Consider the following 8,655-nt stretch of genomic DNA (forward strand, 5'->3'; position numbering starts at 1 on the left):
CTGTCCTAGACTAAGAACAGGTGTGGATACTTCAGTGAATTCTTCCCCTAATGGGCATTACAATAGTCCCAAGTGCAGCCGGCATGCCAAGAATGTGTGTGGCTATGTTTATTTTCCGGAATTAAATATTTATAGAGCCCACTGTGTGCCAGCAGCAGTCAAGGAAGACTTTGTTCTTCCACCTTCCCAGGTTTCATGGATTCAAAGCCAGGCAGGCCGGGTAAACACCTGCCATGAGAAGCCAAACTGAAAAACCTGTTTGTCCGGGACACTGTTGTCCCGAGGAAAGAGGGAAGGAAACCTGAGAGAGGCCCCAGAGCAGCAGGACTTAGCGAGCCTTGGCTCTGTGTCCAGAGGAGGGCAGTGCCGTGCAGTAGATCCGAGCCAAACGCTGGCACAGATTGCAGCCCTTCGACCGGGCTCCAAGCAGCAGGAACCCGGCTTAGCTGGAAGCCTTTTGCTCAAAAATCCAGCGACTACTGAATGTGGATCCACGGAGATCAGCCTTGCGCTGCTTCCTAGAAGCACAAACTTCTCAACCTTCTCTTGGCCCTTTGTGCACACACGGACATTTATATGCTGTCCTGTCTCATCATTGGCTTTCCTTAGTCCCCCAACCACCAATCCCGACACTTCTTTTCACCAGAAAGCCTTAGCCAGGAATTCCCAACCCGGTATTACTTACTTATTGAGCGCCTATTCGTGGGCCTGCCATCCATCCAAGTAGAGGAGCTTCGGAGAATGCAAAGAGGTGCACCAGACGCTCACAAGCTAATGCGCGCGCAGGTAGGTGGGTGAGGAGGTCAGTCAAATTTACCTGGAAGTCGAAATGTGCATTGATGGGGCGCCTCCACAAGGGGGCGCACAACACCGATGGTTCCACAGAAGACTTAACAGTTAATGCCTGCCCAGGTGTTTGGGCGACTCAGGAGGTCGACCAATCAGGAGCCAGGACAATATAAATTATCAATGTATGTACAAAGGGGCAGAACAAGTTTATACTTCTGGGAAGCTGCACAATACGGATCTCCAAAGACTCTCATTCAATAGTTCCTAGATTTTATTTACTTATTGGTTAGTTTTTGTTATGATAGTGGTGGGCTATTTGTGTGTTTAGTTTTTTGTTTGTTTGTTTGTTTGTTTGTTTGAGATAAGGTCTTGATTTGTAGTCCTTGGCTGGCCTGGAACTTGTGGCAATCCTCTTGTCTCTGCCTGCTGAGCGCTAGGATTACAAGCCCGGCATGTTTTTATTTATTTATTATTTTCTAGTGCTGACAATAGAACACAGGGTCTCGTACATGAATAGGCAGTTTCTCTATTTCTGAACTATGCAGCCAACCAGATCCATCACTCAGAACCCTGGAGCTGCCTCAAGAGTGTATTGGAAGGGAGTGGTAACGAGAGCAGTCAGCTTCCGAACCTTCAGGGCATCCAAGCCAAGGCGCTAGGGAGCGGACTGGAGGTGCTGCCTCCACCCCACCTCCAAGACACTTCAGGTGGCAGCTCAGGGTCCCGGGGGCTGCCTCCAGCTGCTCATCTTGGGTCCCACCCCAAGAATGCTGACTTTTTTTTTATTTGAACAAGTAATCATCCCTTTAAAGGAAACAGATTTCAAACAGAACTAAACACACCCCCAAAAACAACAGGAGAAAAAGTCTTGGAGTGTTTTGTTTTGTCTTGTTTGGAGGTGTGGGGTTGGTGTTTTCTCAACGGTGTTGAGCACAGAGAGCTTCTGACTAAATCTCAGAGACCAGCAAGGCCACCCTCAGGGCTATCTCCTTGGGTACAAGCTGCTTGTTCAAGAGACCAGAGGTCAAAGGTGAGGCGCTGAGATTCCTGAGGCTCAGCCCCTAAGGTTTCATCTGCATCTGATTAAAATGAAATTCAAATCCCAGGAGCTGGAAGAAAAGGTCGGGCTTTGACCCTGGCAGTCACCTCCTTTCAGCCCTTCCCTCTCGTTCTCTGGCCTGGGTCCCATCCCTGCTCAGCTCCGATTTCCCCCTTTCCCTGGGTAGCCCCGCACTGCCCAGAAACCCCGCAGAATGGTCCCATTGTAGGCCACACAAACCAAAATAGCAGCATTTTCTGTCCTCTGCCTTAGGGAGCTTCGCTTAAAACCCCGAAGTCCCAGATGTGGCCGACAATGGAAGCTGTTGTTGCGAATGAGCGATCCTGGAGTGGTGAGAGGCAGGTAGCCGGAAGGCGGCCAGCGGAGTGGGCTGGGCTGTGGGAGAGAGAACATCGCACAGGCACTCCATTAACCCAATTAGCAGACTCTGGCAGGAATTCCCTTGTCAACAAAGAAGCATGGTAGGGAAGGTGGGAACAGGGGACAGGGTGAGGAGGGTGCTCCTGGAATGTAGGACTGAGTACAGCTTCAGTTACCTCTCTACCGACAAAGGCTATTTTTATCAAATGTTAAATGTTCTGGGTTCCTTTTTTTAAACCATGCCCCGGAGCATTGGATGAACAGTGTTTGCTTTAATTAATGAATCGGATGGCATCTCTACTCAGCAGCAGGCTCCACTCAGCTGTGGAAACCCTCTGGGTGGCCTGCAGAACAGGGTCTGTGGAATCATGACAGCTCACAGCTGCCGAGTCTGGTCACTCAAGCCTAAAGGCCAGTGGACCCTTCCCCGGCATCATGCTGGTGTAGGAGCTTTCTTGGGTTTGAGGGGAGAGGGGCAGGGCACAGAGTATGGCTATGGTGGTGTTTGGTTTTTCTGAGTCATTTTGCACACGCCGCACCAAGGAGCTGGAATCTGGAGGGGAAGGAGGGTTGGTTATGCCATAGGAAATGGTCAGGCTTTCTGATACGAGGAGGGGTGAGTGGAGACGCAGGGCAACAGGCACAGCTAGTGAGGGGGCGGGGTTCCTGGGAATACCACGATGACCTCACTGGCCTAGATAACCTTTTAGGAAAGAGGGCCTTGGCATGGGCAGAGAGAGCTGGAACTGAGCTGAGGAAGGTCCTCCCACCTCCCTGCTCCGAGGCACGGGACTGACCCGGCAGCGTATCTAGCAGCCTGGTATCTGCAGCTGCAAGCATGCAGCACACAGAGGGCCACAGCAGCATCTGGGGCTGCATGCAGCATGTGGGGCACGGAGGGCTGCCGCTTACACAGCGAGGGAAGGGTTGAAGCCCCTCACCACTGGGCTCTCTGTGACCGTGGTGGGGCCGACGGACAGGTTAAAGGGGTGGAATGATGGTGGGTCGGCTCTGTGCTGTGTCGTCTCCCCATTCAGCCCTGAGAGCCCCGGTGCCCAGCTCCCCAGCCCTCTTCTGTCCTTGTTGACCTCTCCACCCAGCTGCTCTCCTCGGCACTTCTTTTTATTTATCTTATTTATTTTTATTTTTTAAATTACACTTATGATGTTCATTAATTACACTCATGATAGTAATTACATTGGTGGTATTCATTGATTACATTCGCAGTATTCATTCAATAGTTATATTTACGATATTCATTAATTACATCTCCTTGGCACTTCTTGCTTCCGCACATCACCCACCAGACAGGGCCGTGCTGACACAGTCCGGTCCTGTAAGTAAGGACTCACTAGTGCCCAAGGTGATAGTGCATGGAGGAACTACCCCACACTCAACGTGTTAAGGGGAACATTCCTTTTAATCACTGATTGAGAGAGTGTAGCCCTGGAGATGTAGACTTGAACATATGCATTGAGACCCATGGGGTTGTCTGCATGGATGGGTAAGGCTTGTGAAACAGGTCTACTTTAGTTTCTCAAGGCACAGCCTGCCTTATCTCAGCCTCCTTCTACAAGGATGGAGCAAGTCCGTGGATTAATGAATAGCCTATGACCCGGTGCTTCTCAACCTGTGGGTCATGACTCCTTTGATATCTCCAAAAAAATTTTACATTATGATTCATCACATTAGAAAAATTATAGTTATGAATCAGCAACAAAAATGATTGTATTGGGGGTCATCACCACAACATGTCGAACTGTATTGAAGAGTAGAAGCATTAGGAAGGTTGAGAACCATTGCTATAACCTCTGAACCCACACACGTAATATTACCTGTTCTCAAGACAGCCTTAAGTCCGCCAGTTTCTATAACTTCCCAGCATACTCTCCTTGGGGGTGCAAGATTGGAGCCCTGAAGGACGGCCCCTTGTTTTCTCCCACAACCTTGCTCAGCAAGTTCAGGCCCCTGAGGCAACTGGGTTTTTAGAACTGAACCGTTTTGGTTTTTTGTTGTTGTTATTGTTGTTGTACCAGTCAAAAAGGCCCCAGCAGCTCCGGGTACCCTCCAAGAGTGAGTTCTCCTATCCCAGCAGAAGATGTTAAACAGGTCTCAGACTAAGCTGTGAGCAGAGGCAGAAGAGCTACTTGGAAAGACAAGGAGGTAGGGGTCACCCCGAGGTGCTCTGAGAACACTGGTTTGCCCCTGCCAGCCCCTGGCCCAGCTCCAGCTGCGCTCAGCTGTGAGGCTCACACTGCCTCAGCTCTGAGCAAGCCCTGACCAAGGAGCTCTAACTGCAAGCACAAACAGGCCTTCCAGATGCCTTCTCACTTCCTAGGGTGCGGTGACGGGGGCCAGGGCAAGTGTGTTGATCACCCTGTGTCATCTCCTGGTGCCATTCCAAGAGGCTGGCACCACCGTCTCTCCTCCGTGCACTTGCTGGGACTAGACGAGCTCAGGGGGAGAGTTGCTTTGAAGCTCACGGAATTGGCCTCTGGTGCCCTGTCTTGGTGTTGGGAAGCTTTATGGCTGCTCTGGGATGTAGAAGCTTCCCCTTGTGACTTGGGGCTCTTTGGATCCAGGTTTTGGTGAAGCAGAGTTTTGGCAAGAGCCTTGACCACCGCTGCCAGGAAAGTGGCTGGAGGCAGATAATTAGACCTGGTAATTGGTTGCTTCCCCCGCCCCCCACTCCCATGCAATAGTGACTAGCTCTTCTCCCGCACCAAGGCTAAAGTGTCCCAGTGCGAGGTGAAGCTGTCGGCCCCTAGCCACTCTGAAGTTTCCCATCATTCCTTAGATGGCTGCAGAATGATTCTATTTAAAAAAATTTCAAAATGTATTTGTGTGTACATGTACACAGGTGTCACGCCACACCCGTGAAGGTCAGAGAACAGCTTGCTGGAGTTGGTTCTCTCCTTCCACCATGGGGGTCCCAGGGATCAAACTCGGGTCGTTAGGCTTGGCAGCGACTGCCCTTACCCACTGAGCCTTCTCACCGGCCTGCTGGAATGATTCTTGAACTCCACGGGCTTCCTTCTCCAAAGCAACGTCGATTTACCTAACCCATGGTCATGCTCAGGGACCCCGAGTTTTACAACTCTGTATCTGGAGTCACCTTTAGATAGCGTCCTCCAATTCTGGCTGCCCAGGAAGGTTCCATGAGGCCTGTTCCAAAGGGTTTCCTTGGAAGCTTTTGTTCTCAGTGGGCTGAGTCATCACTTCCTACTTCTGGGAAGGTTCCAGGCCCTGCCCCTCCTGTTGGCCATTTCAGCAGACCAGATGGCTCATATTAGATCTCAATTTGCAGTTTGCAGCCCTTTGTGGACATGTGCTTTGGGTTTGTCCCAGACTGAGCAGCTGGTCCCTCAGGGGATCTGGGAAGTCCTCAGCACTGATTCTAGCTCGGCACAGAAGCTGTGGGTCTCATTTCCAGTTTCTGTGGGGGCACTTGCTGTTCTAAACTCTGACCCAGAATTATAGCTCCAGAGCCTGAAAACAGCTCAGGTGGGCTTCCTGCCCCGCCCTGGTCCTCAAGCGCTGGGACTAGGTCTGTGGGAGAACTAATCACAAGTGGAACCAAGTATCTGTTTTTGTTGTTGTTTTGTGTCCTAAGTTGAATCAGAAGAAAGACTTTATCGATTAAGCTCCTGTGCTTTTTCTTTGTTTGGGGGAGGGGTTTGTTTGTTTGTTGGTTGTTTTTTTTTGTTGTTTTTTGTTTTTGTTTGTTTTGTTGATTGTCTTTTTTTTTCTTTTTTGGGTTTTTTTTTTTTTTTTTTCTAGACAGGGCTTCTCTACGTAACAGCTCTAGAACTCACTCTGTAGACCAGGCTGGCCTTGAACTCACAGAGATCCACCTGCCTCTGTCTCCCAAGTGCTGAGATTAAAGGTGTGTGCCTAAACTAGCCTTGAACATCTGATCTCCCAGCTTCTACCTCCTGACAACTGCAACATCTGTAGCAGCACTCTCGGGGACAGAACCTAGCAATTGGTACATGCTACTGCTTGCCTGTTAAGCAAGTATTCTACCAACTTCCTGGGCTACATCTACCAAGGCTCCATCTTCAGCCCTGGGATTTTTTTGTTTATTTTGTTTTTCATACTCAGTTCTGGAGCTTGAACCTATCTATGGCCCCCTTGCCAAGCAAGTGCTCGCCTACTGAACTCTAACCTGAGCTCAGCTCTGGGATTATAAACTTTAGCAGGTACCCATCTCTCTTCTAGCTTCCTTCCTCACTTAGCTACCCATGCATTTCTTCAGTGGATAGTTACTGATCATATACCCTGTACCAGATATCAGGCTTAGGGCTGAGGAATAAGGATTTAAAAAAAAAAAAAAAAAAAAAAGTTCTTGCCTTCAAGGGACTTACTGAAGTCTGAGAAGCAGGGGCTTGCAAAGATGTGGAAGTGGAGGTGCAGTGATTAAGGGCCCAGGAGCCACACTGGCAGAGAGCTCAGCCCCTTCCTCTGCTGCCTACAGACGCTCCTTTGGACCAAGCTCCTAAGCACTACCCACTGCAGTTTCTTCATCGAGAATGGGAATAATGCTGACCCCTACCTAAGTGTTTTATGAGGAACACATTAGTTGATGGATTTAAAATGCTTAGAACCGAGTCCATGAATAATGAGGATGGGGCGTTCTCAAGAGGCTTGAGAAGCTGGAGCACAGCAGGGCTACCCGGGGAAAGCGCTGAAGAGGACTGGGGGCCACAGTCACATCCCAGGACCCCAGGATTCCTAAGAATGACAGGAAAGCGTATTTGAGTCTCCGGTCAGCTGCAATGTATTTATTTGGATTTTTGAATACCCATGACCCCGGCTTGCTCCTCTGTAAAGACAGTAGTATTTCCACATTCCAACCTCATTGGGAGGGAGGACCAAGAACCAGTGTTTACATCTCCTTTGTCCCAGACACAGTTCTATTGTGAGAATCGGAAGAAATAACATCTTAAATGCAGTTGCAGATTTTAAAAGACATTGTAAACTGTAAGTCGTAACATTCCAGGTAATCACAACTACATCTTGACTTCTCCATCCCCTGCGTGCATCGCATTGATGACTGAGAGATGAGAAGAAGGGCAGGCACTTTGGTCTGACTGACAATAGCCGCTAGGACTTTGTCCCCTCTTACTTACTCTAACTAAAGCTTGGAGACCAAAGCAGGAAAAAAAAAAAAAAAAAGGTACAGCGAAGTGTGCTTAGCCCCTGGGGGATAGATGATGCCATCAGATATGAGGAACATAGGCATTTCTAAGAAAGAACCATGTCCCAGCTGTGCAGCAGGCTTCTATTAGCCCTCCTGTGTCTTGGGAGCTCAGCAAAGCTAACCCGGCACACAGCCAGAGCTTATAACTAAGCTGGGTAAAGAGGGGTGAGCACCTTGGTGTTTGCTCAATCTCCCAGGCTGCTTTCACGTGTCCTGGAGACTTCTTGGCAAGGAGTGAGGAGCGTGGGTGCAGAGTTTGCCACCAGACTAAGGCTGGCTAGCAAGAGAATAGCGAGGTGGAATCTACCAAGCGCAGGCAGGAGGCACCGGGGTCTGTTCCAGTGACTGATCCACGTGTGGGTCTGCCACCACTGCCGGGAGACCTGCTAGGAAGCTGTGAAATGGAGCTTCCAGAGCCCCACCACAGAGCCAGGGAGTGTGTGGAATGACAACTTGGGGTAGGGAGGCTCTCAGTGCCTACGTTTGATGCCCTTGATGCTCTACATCTCTCTACAGAAGATTCGCCTGGTTCTCTGGTTGTTTTCTCAATTCCCCCCACACCTTTGCTACCCTAGATTGGACTGGGTAGACCTCTTTTCAGTGGTTGTAGAACAGCCCTGAGCTTCCGATCTGCATGCAGCGAGAGTTCCAGCCTGAAGCCTTAGTCAGTGTGAGCCTCCATGTTCTTGGCGTATTTTACAAGGCTTTTGTGAGGATCCAACATCAAAGAAACTCTTTGCAACTTGTAAGATGCCATCAATGGGAGAAACTGCTCCAGGCACAAAAGGAGAAGCCCAGAGGGCAAGCATTGCCAAGCAGAGCCCCGTGGCCAGGCCGGGCTCCCTGGCTGTTCCAACTGGCCCTTCTCCTGGGGACAGAGAAAAGGGACCTTTCTATGGGTCTTCTCGGGAGTCTTGCGTCATGCAAGCATCCAAGACTCATATCATACTCTGGGTTCCTAATGAAAAGGAGTTTGTAAAGATCACAGAACTAACTGGTCTTCCTCTCTGGCCAGCACCTACCCAGCCAAGCCACCAGCCTCGGCATCAGGGTGGCTCCATGGGATAAGAACCCACAGGGACCCTGTTTGTAGCAGGATTTGTGTTTAAAACATGACAGGGTCTTTACCCCTTATCTAGCAAGAGTGAGTAATCTATTTGGGATATTTAATAAAAACCAGACATTACCTCACTGGTGTCTTATCCAGGGCTGCTCCAGTCTTCCCATTAATTCCAGTGATGTG

The 8,655-nt window shown here is 49.7% G+C and overlaps 1 long non-coding RNA gene across 1 annotated transcript; it reads right to left on the reverse strand.

Annotated features, from left to right (window-relative positions):
* On the reverse strand, positions 1-5,357 carry LOC131925415 (uncharacterized). Its single transcript, XR_009383246.1, has 3 exons — positions 5,189-5,357; positions 2,069-2,224; positions 1-817 (listed from the first exon to the last, which is right to left on the reverse strand). It is a non-coding gene; the product is annotated as an uncharacterized LOC131925415 (long non-coding RNA).
* Positions 5,358-8,655: the final 3,298 nt, after the last annotated feature.

This window comes from Peromyscus eremicus, chromosome 15 (genome assembly GCF_949786415.1).
Source record: "Peromyscus eremicus chromosome 15, PerEre_H2_v1, whole genome shotgun sequence".
Taxonomy (NCBI): domain Eukaryota; kingdom Metazoa; phylum Chordata; class Mammalia; order Rodentia; family Cricetidae; genus Peromyscus; species Peromyscus eremicus.